Below are 11,502 nucleotides of genomic sequence, written 5' to 3'. Positions count from 1 at the left end.
TCAGATTGTTAAAGTTGTTGTAAGTTGTTGGACTAACTAGTTTGTTAGTTGGTTGCGTGTTATTGTAACAAATATCTTCAGGGGCTTAAATGGAACTTTGAGGGTTGTTTATCATTGTGGAGCATACTTGAGGGTGAAAGTGAAAGTTATAAAGTTTCAAGATATAAAAGGATGTTCACCGTTCATTATTGTACTTGTAACCATTTTCATCAGTTGCTCTGCTAGGGTTTCAGTCGTCTTGTACAAACAATCTCTTATCTGTATCTAAGAGATTGTTTTAGTGGTTGTTTGTATTGTTCTGTTGATGATCATCAGTGGATGATCATTGTTGTTCTTTCTGTACTTTGTACTTTGTATTTGATCTTACTATTGTAAGATGTTCTGGGTATTTGGGGGACAAATCTCTTTGGGTTGGATAAATAAGATTTTGTCACCGTTTTGTCGCTATTTCTTGTGTTGTATTGTGTTTGTTGTTTGTATCATAAAATTTTACAGTGGTGTTCCTGCTCGACAAACCCATTTGCCGCTTATGGTTTGCTGCCCACTCCGTATCCCCTAATGTCTATCATACCTCAAGCATGGATTACTTTCAGAGCATGTTCACAACTCCAGATTAATAAATAGATATATTAAATTGGCATGTTAGTATTACAAAATGATAAGTACCATCTCCAAGATTGCAAATTGCAAAATTCGCAACGGGAGATTTTCTTCGGTAGATTAAAGAAGACAAAGCAATGGTAGAAGGGTTGTAAACAAACCGAATGAACACGAACAAGGCCTTGTCCGTGTTCGTTCGTTAAGAAAATAAATGTGTTCACGAACACTTACTAAACGAGATTTTATGTTCGTGTTCGTTCATTAAGGAAATGAACTTGTTCACGAACGGTTCATGAACACCAACGAACACAAATAAATTTGGCAAAAGAGACGAAGGATAAAGGTGGATGGCCCAGAGAGTAGCAAACTGGAACTTGAATCCATTATAACGGAGTGGAGGTTGATCGTATTCATCGATGTAAATAATGTGAAATGAAAGAGAAATGGTGCATAAGCAAGGTGAAACAGAGTTTCCTAGTTTAATTGTTAGGGTAATAAAATAAATATATGTTTAATAATATAAAAAGTATAAATAAAATATATGAAATTACAAAAATCTTTAATTAAACACAAACATACGAACATAAACGAACGCAAATGAACGAATGTTCACGAACATATTCACGAACACCTTACCGAATGTTCACAAACACAATTGAAGAACATGACCTATGTTCATGTTCGTTTATTTAACTAATTGAACAAAATTTCTTGTTCATGAACGAACATAAAAGAACTTCCCGTCATACGGTCAACGAACTGTTCGCTGAACGTTCGGTTCGTTTACAGCCCTAAACATAAGAAGCCCCTCAATAAGTTATCTTATCTGATGCATAGGTAAAACAACTTAAAAGTTATTAAATAAAATCATAAAACACAGATTTGATTTAATAACTTTTATGTTGTTTTACCTATTTTATATATATATATATATATATATATATATATATATATATATATATATATATATATATATAATAGGTAAAACAACATAAAAGTTATTAAATCAAATCATAAAACACAGATTTTTTGTTTTTTATAAAAGAAAAACAAAAAAGCGTCGAGTAGTTTGTTTTTAAAAATTGTTAAGAAAATTGAGTAAATTGTGATTTTAGTCACTGAGATTTGTTTAAATTTGTCATTTTAGTCCAAATAGTTTTTTTTTTCTCATTTGGGTCCTTGACTTTTCCCTTTTGTTGCCACTTTGATCACATACCCTAACTCCATCCAAAAACCCCATTTTTAACCAGGGGTATTTTAGCGATTTTCAATTTAAATATTTTCAAATGCCATTTTGATCCATTCTTTTTTTCTACTTCTGATTAAAAAGCCCTTTGATTATTAAAAATCATAAAAAAAATTAATAATTAATTAATATATATACACACATAATTACACATTCTCTCTCACTCTTCCCCCAACCTCCCCCTCTCTACCTCTACCTATCTCTACATCTCCCACCTAACACCACCATGCACCACCACTCACAACCACAACCACAACCACCACCACTCACTACCGTTCAGTGGCGGAGCTTGACCAAAAGTTTCGAGGGGGCGTAAAATGATGGGACCCAAATTTTTTTTCCTATCGTTATGTTTCGGGTCAGGTCGGCTATCGATTCGGGTCATGTCAAACAATAATAGTTCCAAATAAAACTAAAAAATTTCATTCATTCCAAGGACCCGTTCTTAGACATACAAATTTGTGATTAGATTTATTGTGTGGTGGGTAACCTAAGGTTAAACAAATAAGAGTTAAAATATATTTACAAAACTATCCATCACTTATATACAAAGTGGTAACAAACTTTACTTTAATTTATATATTGTATAAATATTTAGGAAAAATAATTGGGGTGAGGCGATCCTATATAATTTTTAAAATTTCCGGACGAAAAATTAGAACCTATACACTTCTAACCGAAATATTGGGGTGGGCGGGTGCACCCCCGGGCACCAAGAAACCTTCGCCCCTGCTACCGTTTCACAACCCCACTCTCTCTCATGTCTCCTCCCTCAAGCACCTCAACAATCACCACCACAACCACTTCCTAATCAAAACCCACCACCACCAACATCCCCAAATAAGAATTTCAACCACACAAAGCTCCAATCTTGAATCCAATTGATTGAAATTTGAATAAGATGGGGGCGATGACGTCAACGGTGGCGGCAAAGTTTGCCTTCTTTTCTCCGAATCCGCCGTCGTACAGGGTGGTGGAGGAGGAGGGTGGAAGGCTGAGGATACGGATGTGTCGGAGAGGGAAAACGTCGACATTTTGAAGCTGAAGAAAAAAAAGGGGACGAAGATTGTGATGAAAACGTCGACATTTTGAAGCTGAATCCGTCGTCGTGCAGGGTTTTGACGTTGCTTTATTCTCACGGCAACGCTGCTAATCTCGGTTAGATGTATAATTTGTTTTGTGAGCACAGTATTCATCTTCGAGTTAATTTGTTAGGGTTAATATTTGTTTTATAACGTTTATATTTTTAATCTGTTTATATTAGATGCTTGGGGGGTGTTTGGAAACTCTAATGATTTGGGGATGTTGGTGGTGGTGGGTTTTGATTAGGCAGTGGTTGTGGTGGTGATTGTTGTGGTGGTTGAAGGAGAGAGACATGAGAGTGAGTGGGGGTTGTGAAACTGTGGTGAGTGGTGGTGGTGGTGGTGCATGGTGGTGTTGGGTGGGAGATGTAGAGGTAGAGAAGGGGAGGTTGGGAGAAGAGTGAGAGAGAGTGTGAAATTATGTGTGTATATATATTATTTAATTATTAATATTTTGTATTATGTTTCTTAATAATCAAAAGGTTGTTTGAATAGAAATTGAAAAAAAAATAATGGATCAAAATGGCATCCGAGAAGATTTAATTTGAAAATCCTCAAAATACCCTGGTTAAAAATGGGGTTTTTGAACGGAGTTAGGCAATGTGATCAAAATGACAACAAAAGGGGGAAGTCAGGGACCAGATGAGAAAAAAAAAACTATTTAGATTAAAATGTCAACTTTGGACAAACCTCAGGGATTAAAATGTCAATTTACTCTAAAAATTTCATGTTACATAATATATATGTCCAAAAAACGTAACATACAAATGCTAAACATTTAAAAAAAACTAGTAGGTGTTTTTTACATTTTTTTATAAAAATGTTCAATTACATTTATATTACATTTCCTGTTTTTTTTTAGAAAAAAAAAATAAAAATGTTACATAGGATTTTCTTGAGTTTTTCACCTTAAGTGAGTTTTCATTTTATCTTTCACACACACACATATATACATAGGGGAAAGTTCTTGTACAAATAATCTTAACATACTAAACATACAAATTGAAGGAAAACTCAAAAAAACAAGGTGACATTTTTGTAATTATCAATAACCCCCCCCCCCCCACCCCCAAAAACCTAAAAAAAACCTAACCCCCTATCCACCCAAGCTAAAATGCTAAAAACTAAACCTCCAAAAAACCTAAAAAAATCTAAAAAAATAAAAAAAAACATAAAAATTATTTTATTTTATTTTTTTAACATTTATATTAAAAAATCGCTACTTTTAGTAGCAGCAATATATATATATATATATATTTGCTAACATAATGTAGCGATTTCTTTATAAAAAATATTAAAAGATTTGTGTTTTTTTAGGTATCTTTGGTTGAGTTAACATTGTTATAGTAACTTTGATAGTTGGTGGTAATTACAAAAATATCACTTTTTCTTTTTGAGTTTTCCTTCAATTTATATGTTTAGTATGTTAAGATTATTTGTATTTGATCTTTTGCCTATATATATATATATACAACATTTTATAATACAACAATTTATGAAAGCTCTTAGGAATAGTATATTAATAGGACAATCACATGATACTAATTACAATTATACCATCTTTTTTGTATTTTATACATGTTATATATTATTCAAGACTTGAGTAAAGTTTTATCATTGGTTGCTTTTTTGTATCTATCTAACTGATATGGTATGTACAATTTCATTTAAATTTATACATGGAGTTTCTTAGTGGTTGTATTTCTTTTGAGTTTCTCATTTGCTTAGGTTTGAGTTTTCCCCCATGTATTAGTTCCACAGATTGGGGCTAATTTGTACGTATTAGCCTTCACACTTTTCCTTACGTTGCTTTGTTAGCATGTCTTTAGATTTTTATCGTAGAGTTTAAATTTAATAAATCTCAAGCTTTAGACCTTCATATATCTTGTAATAAATAACAACTAAGGAGTAATGACTAATGGATAATGGTTAAGACTTAAATTGTTTTATTTCTTCACTGCCGGTGCTATCGAAACGCTTAACTGCTTAAGTATATTCGTCTTTATAGTTTTCGATCGATGTAAAACACGTATCAACATTTTTACTATATAACGACAAAAATTTTCGTCTTCGATTTTCTCAACCTATATCGATCGAGTTCCCGCCGCATAGCGCGGTTCATTACACTAGTTATATAATACATATTGAAGATAGAAATTAAAAGTAAGAGTTTTACAAATAATGAAACCCAATGTACAATCCTTGTATGCACATCCTATGTTGCACCACGAAAGAAGTATTCTGTAGCCCTGATTAAAAAGTGTTCAACAATTTGAAGCACCAAAGAAGTAAATGTTCTACATATCGATGTCCTCTCCTGACTTCAGAACTCCATCACCTCATTTTCATAATTCAAAATTCAAAATTTAAAACATAAAAAACTCGCCCTCCCTCTCTGTCTCTCATTTATCATTATAATGTTCGAAAGTTGAATCCAAAAGGGAAAAAAAGCATATTTGTGTTGCTGATCTACAAATTTCTGAGTGAATTGGAAGACACTTACATGATTCTTCATCTTCATTTCAAAGTGAAATCGAAATTAGAGACGGATAGGGTTTTGATTAGTGATCTTCGGTCGTATGTCCTTCAAGAAAAGGTTTTTGTGTCTCATCTATAATCAGATCAGTGACATGCATCAATGGCAGGGGTTTTCGATAAGACCAAACGGCCGTAGAGATGGAATTGCAGCACTAATCGGGGTTACAGGTGCCTGATTTTAGTGGGGTTGAACCCATACTGCAGCGACAAATCAGATTCCGGTCAAGGCTTGGGTTCTGGCAAGTACTTAGGTAAGCGTTTTTCAGTTTCCTGATTCTATTTTTGTTTATATTGCTAACTCAAAAGAATGTTTGGGTTCTGTTTCATTGCCTCTCGACGATTCCGGCTACGAACTTGGTTTTCTGGTGACCAGCGGTTTGATTCCGGTGATTGGTGAGTCCCGAGTAACTTTTCAAACAACTAAAAATGGGATATAATACAATTAAAAAAACTGAATCTTCTCGATGAAAATCAAAATCAATGACATTGTTATTTTTTTTTTAAGAATAACAAAGGACACATAGGTGCTAATATGATGAAATATAACAGTTGCACATGTTTTGTGTTTTTAAAAGAAATTGATTAAAAGAGGTTTTATTTAATATGATTTAACACAATAAATTTGTTTATTTAATAACTAATTTTTTATTTATATATATATTTATGTAGGTATGTTGCAAAGAGGTTGAATTAAAGAAAAAATGAAGACAACGAGAGGCTGCATCACATTTGATCACATTTGGTTGGAGGATACTTTCTTGATTTAAGATAAATAATTGGGTGTGCATATTCACACACCTTAATCTCTTTTTTCACATCCTTTAAGACGCCTTATATAGGCCTACACGGGAGCGTCTAGGTTCTTTAAGACGCCTAGTCTATGCCTAGATGAGAGTCTAGGGTTTTTGTCTTCGATAAGCATGGTTGTAAAAGTCCCGCCTAGGCTCCGAGTACTCCCTGAGTACTCGTTACAAGGTAGGCTGCCGAGGTACGAGTACTCTTCTCCCAGGCCAATTACTCCCCGAGTAATCTCCGCCTAAGCCGAGTACTTCCCGAGTACTCCCGAATCCGACTAGGGAGCGCCTAGCGACTTTTGCAACCATGCCGATAAGACACTGAACCTTGTACAAGGTCAAATCAATCACATCAGACGGGGCGTCTAGGTCTAGACGAGGGAGCAATATGATAGAGGAAGACGCCTCGTCTAGGCCTGGACGGAGCATCTTGAGGACTGATTTGACTATCTTCCAGGCATTTGACTTAAAGTAATATGCTGCGTCTAGGGCTATACGAGACATATATATTGGAAATAAATAGTGACATGTAGAGCATTCTTCAACCATCCATCGTTCTGCTTCTTTGCACCGAGCTTCTTCTTTGGCTTCTTCTTTTAATCACTTGTAAGGTGCTGAAATGTCATCATACTGGGACGACAACTATGTCTTTGGGCCGTATTCTTGCGAGTCATGGGTGCCCGAAACCGTTCCGGTAACAGTTATTAGCTTAACTGTTTTAATTACTTGTTGTTTTAATTATTTACTAATGATAATACCGTTTTTTGGAGGAGACTGGCATTCCCGATTCTAACGAGCAGGAGAAGGTTGTGTCTAGTGTACAAGGAAAACAAAATAGACCGTTTCTAGATTTGAACACGCATCCTCCTGTTGATGAAACATCCTCTGTAGATGACTCATACAATGCTGATGAACCATGTTATCCGGCGCAACAAGGGTATCCAGATTATGGATACAGGTGTGAATATTCTTACGTGCAACAACACTATCCTGATGGATACGGAGGAGACGGTGGTCAGCAGCAATTCATTTCCCCGAGCAATCCTTACGTTCAACAAAATTATCCGGACGTTGGAGGATATCGTGGTGAGGCACCTCCATCCCGTGCAATCCGTACTTCACAAAGCAGGTATCAAATTTATTTAGTTATGTTAGATAGATTAATAAATATAAAATCTAACCTAGCCTTGTCGATGTTACAGGTTTTAAAATCTCTAGATGAACTAAAGAAATTGGCACCTTGGTTTTAAATTGCGTGATGCGCTCCGATGCGTTTGGTCTAAAAATTTGATGCGTGATGCGTGAAGCGCGATGCGAGCGCATCATGTATGTAATGTGCTCTTTATAAAAAAATATTAAAAAATTATTTATACATAAAAATTTGTGAAAATATACTTGAAGTAAAACAAATGACGCAATAAGAAGATAAGAGTTGTGCTTTTTGGATCAAATCAGGCATACTAAGATATTAATTATTGAAAAAACCGAACCCAGTTCATAAAATTTGGAAAAAACATAAGAAACAATGTTGCGTGCATCAGAGCGCATTATGCGATGAGCGCATCATCCAAAATGCACGTAATATACTCGCATCACGTAAACGTAACGCATTAGTTGTGGCGATGCGTTCTCATCAGCGCATCGGGCGCGTCTTGCATTATGCGCGCATTTTAAAACCAATATTGGCACAAGAAATGGCAAACGCGGATGCTTTCGTTATTATGACCCGTCGATCAAAGAAAATTAGGGGAAGGATCGGGAGGGTATGATTTGAATGTGACGGTGGTGGTGAGCACCATACTACAGCAACGGTTAGAAAAGCCGGAAGCAAAAAAACTGGTTACCTGTTTTACCTGCTGGCGGTGCGAGACCATCCGTATGAAACCTGGGAGATAAAAAGGGGGAAACACTAAACATATCCACAGTAAATCTACTTTGGTTGGGCTTGGGGTTGAGACCAAGAGGTGGAACAACTAACCGGTAAGATTAGGTGTCGTAAAGGTGTGGTTCCTTTAACGTATTTGGGCCTAGTGGTTGGGGCTAACATGAACCTATACAAAAATTGGAAGTGTGTTATTAATTTGGTGGAAAGTAGGTTGTCCTTATGGAAATCGTCGATTCTATCAATCGAAGGAAGGTTAACTGAAGGGGTATGGTCCCAAAAAGCCGCGCAGACCATTCAGGTCACGCGCTGGACCATACTCCTTACTCAATAAGCTGGTTAATCCATAGACCTTGCGCGTGCTACTTAGGTGAAACTGAGTCCCGCGCGAGGCCCAAACAAGAGATAACATTAGTTCACACTTAGTATCCTGAATAAGAGCCCTCAACTACTACAACCTCACGCGGGCTAGTTGCGTACACAACAAGGGTCGCGCAAGAGTTACGACGTAGGGCCACTTAAGGAAGTACCACAGGTACGAGTGGCAGAAGAGCGAGCCAATCAGCGTCCAGTAGGCTGTATTCTATCGTGCTCCACGATTAACAGTCGTGCAGGAGACAAAACGTACACAAGGACGCCTACGTGGCACCAATCAGGGGGCGGCGACAACTGCCCCATGATCTCCACTCACCTGCTCATGACAGAAGGACAAAAAGGTCGATAACTCGGACACGTGGCTCCAGTCAAGGTACGCCAGCACCGAAGATCTTCTAAAAGCCACTAACGGCCGATACCAGTGAGACAAAGAGGATATTCCTTGTCGCCTTCCGGCCCAAGGCCCATCAGCCCATTTCCTCTCCAAACACAGGTTAAACATTTTGTTCTCTCTACACTCACTCTTTGTGACAACTCGAGTTTCTGACTTTCACTTTCGCATTAAATGCGCGTTGACTTTGACTGTTTAGTTGTTTGGATTGTGAACTTGTAATTGTACACGTTGTGTTTTAATGAAGCGTACTGTCATTTTGCGTATATGTGATTACTTGCTGAAATGGAAAATAATATTATAACTATTATGAAGAACACTTAGTCTAGATCACTCGAAAATGGCACACAGTTCGAAAGACTCGAAGGACCACGAAAGATGATTTTCAATCCGAAGGATCAACCTTCGAATTAAAGGTTCCCGAAACATATCATTCGGCCAAAGACTTCATCCTTCGAACACGAAACATATCTTTCGACATGTTTCGGCCCAGCCATTCTGATGGGCTTGGCCCATTCCTGTAATATGTTTATATACGTGAATGCATGTAAACAGACGGTTATTTTCTGAAAAACCCTAGTTCCCTTGCGTGTGTGTGTGACGGCATAGCAAACCTATCCTCTGTTCGAAGGATTTCCATTCCGTAATCCAGATTTCCGGTTAGTATGCGATGATTATTATGCTAATAGATGATGCTTCGAGCATGCATAACTTCATGATTTATCGATTGTTTTGCAATATGTTGTTTGTATATTAACCGAATACGTATGCTAATTGAATAGGTATGTTGATCAGATTTAGTTGATAATCGGATGCGTATGTTAACCGGATTGTTTGTATGATGTTAACCTGTTTAATCGATTACGTATGTGATGCATCCGAACGGTTCTGCTAGTATGATTGGTTGTCTATACTTGAGGCTTTGATGTTGTTTTAATAGAATCGCATGATAATGATTTAGGGCCGGTTCGGTGGTGATATTATTGTTCATGTGGTTAAGTTAGGGTTCATGAGACTTAATATGAAACTCCCCGTTTGATTTGATTCTGAGGTAATTGAATACTGAAATTGTGTTGATTGATAATGGTTATGTTTGGAAACAATGTAACAAATTCAGAAAATTTAGGAAACACGTAACTGATTGTAACCGAAAGATATCTGCTGCTCGAACCATAGCTGTGACCGAAGGATGCTTGTCCTTCGAATCATGGCTGTTGACCGAAGGATGACTTTACCGAACCATAGTAGTGTATGCCGAAAGATAATAGTTAGTCGAAACATAGTTGTAACCGAAAGATAGGTTGGTCGAAAGATGACATATGGTTCGAAACATAGCAATTGATCCGAAAGACAACTGTGATAACTTATATACCGAAAGATATGTGGTTATAAGCATACTTTGAATGATTTAATGTGAAGTAATACGTGTTGTTCGGATATGCAAACTGACTGTTATGTGAACATTAAATTGCATGCGAATCATTGTGAACATGAACTGATTTGTTATACATGCATACAATAGGACGTGATTAAATTCTTGTGAGTGCATAACCTAGCATACCGAGCAAACCAAGGTGAGTTCACACAGCCAAGGCATGGGTTCCCAGGGTGGGAATGGGTTGGATGATTACTTGTGCATACTTTGATACTGTAACGAACGACTAAACTGTTGATGCTTACGAACTACTCAACTGCCTTCGCACACACCCTGGTCGGTAAGGACTATGGTCGCGAACGAACTGATAAATTGCCTTCGCACACACCCTGGTCGGTAAAGACTACGGTCGCGAACTAACGAACCTAATCTTCGCACACATGCCTGTGAGGCCGCGATGGAACTGATACGATATGATACTTTATTGAACAAACGCACTATTACCCAAACTAAACTATTAACTGTGAACTCGCTCAACTAGTTTGTTGATTATCTGCTGCATGCCTTGCAGGACCTTAGGTACATATTGGAGCTTGCACACGGAGGAGCTGGTCGTTGTGGGGCTTGGATCTTGATCATCTTATTGAACACTTTTGATATTTGATACTTAATTGCTATGGGTTTTACAATAATACGCTTCCGCTAAACAATGACAACTTACTTATGTTTTGGAAACACCTTTCATATGGAAATGGGTTGGACTATATTGCATTTACTTTTATTTTATACAATGTTCTGTATGATTGGTGGCTTGATCCTGGTCAGTCACGCTCCCAAGCGGTGATACTCCGCAGGTGGATTTTGGGGGTGTGACAGATTGGTATCAGAGCCATTGGTTATAGAGAACTTGGTTTTAATATGGGAAAACGTTTTATTAAAACCAGACTATAACCAGAACAGTGCTCTCAACGATCCACAACGACGCTTCGCTCCACGTGCAAGACTCAACTTCCTAGGTAATAAGGTTTATGTTTATTGCCTACATGCTAGAATTTGCATAGAACTTTGCTCGTAGTATGCTTACATTACCTTGCTCACACCTTGTCATTGCATGAGAATACTTATGTGCTTACACTCTTCTGTCATCGCACTATTTGCGAACCTTTCTCACTATTGTTGCCTTTGATGTGAAGATCAATGGCCGCACGAATTACCATGA

At 37.2% G+C, this 11,502-nt stretch overlaps 1 long non-coding RNA gene across 1 annotated transcript; it reads left to right on the top strand.

Moving 5' to 3' along the window:
- The first annotated feature begins 5,583 nt into the window (after nt 1-5,583).
- Nucleotides 5,584-6,809, top strand: LOC110917071. The gene is made up of 3 exons (XR_002580290.2): nt 5,584-5,717; nt 5,840-5,859; nt 6,136-6,809. It is a non-coding gene; the product is annotated as an uncharacterized LOC110917071 (long non-coding RNA).
- Nucleotides 6,810-11,502: the final 4,693 nt, after the last annotated feature.

The sequence above is a fragment of the Helianthus annuus genome, chromosome 16 (genome assembly GCF_002127325.2).
Source record: "Helianthus annuus cultivar XRQ/B chromosome 16, HanXRQr2.0-SUNRISE, whole genome shotgun sequence".
Taxonomy (NCBI): domain Eukaryota; kingdom Viridiplantae; phylum Streptophyta; class Magnoliopsida; order Asterales; family Asteraceae; genus Helianthus; species Helianthus annuus.
The sequence above is the reverse complement of the archived record's forward strand: the minus strand, read 5'-3'. Positions and strand labels throughout refer to the sequence as shown.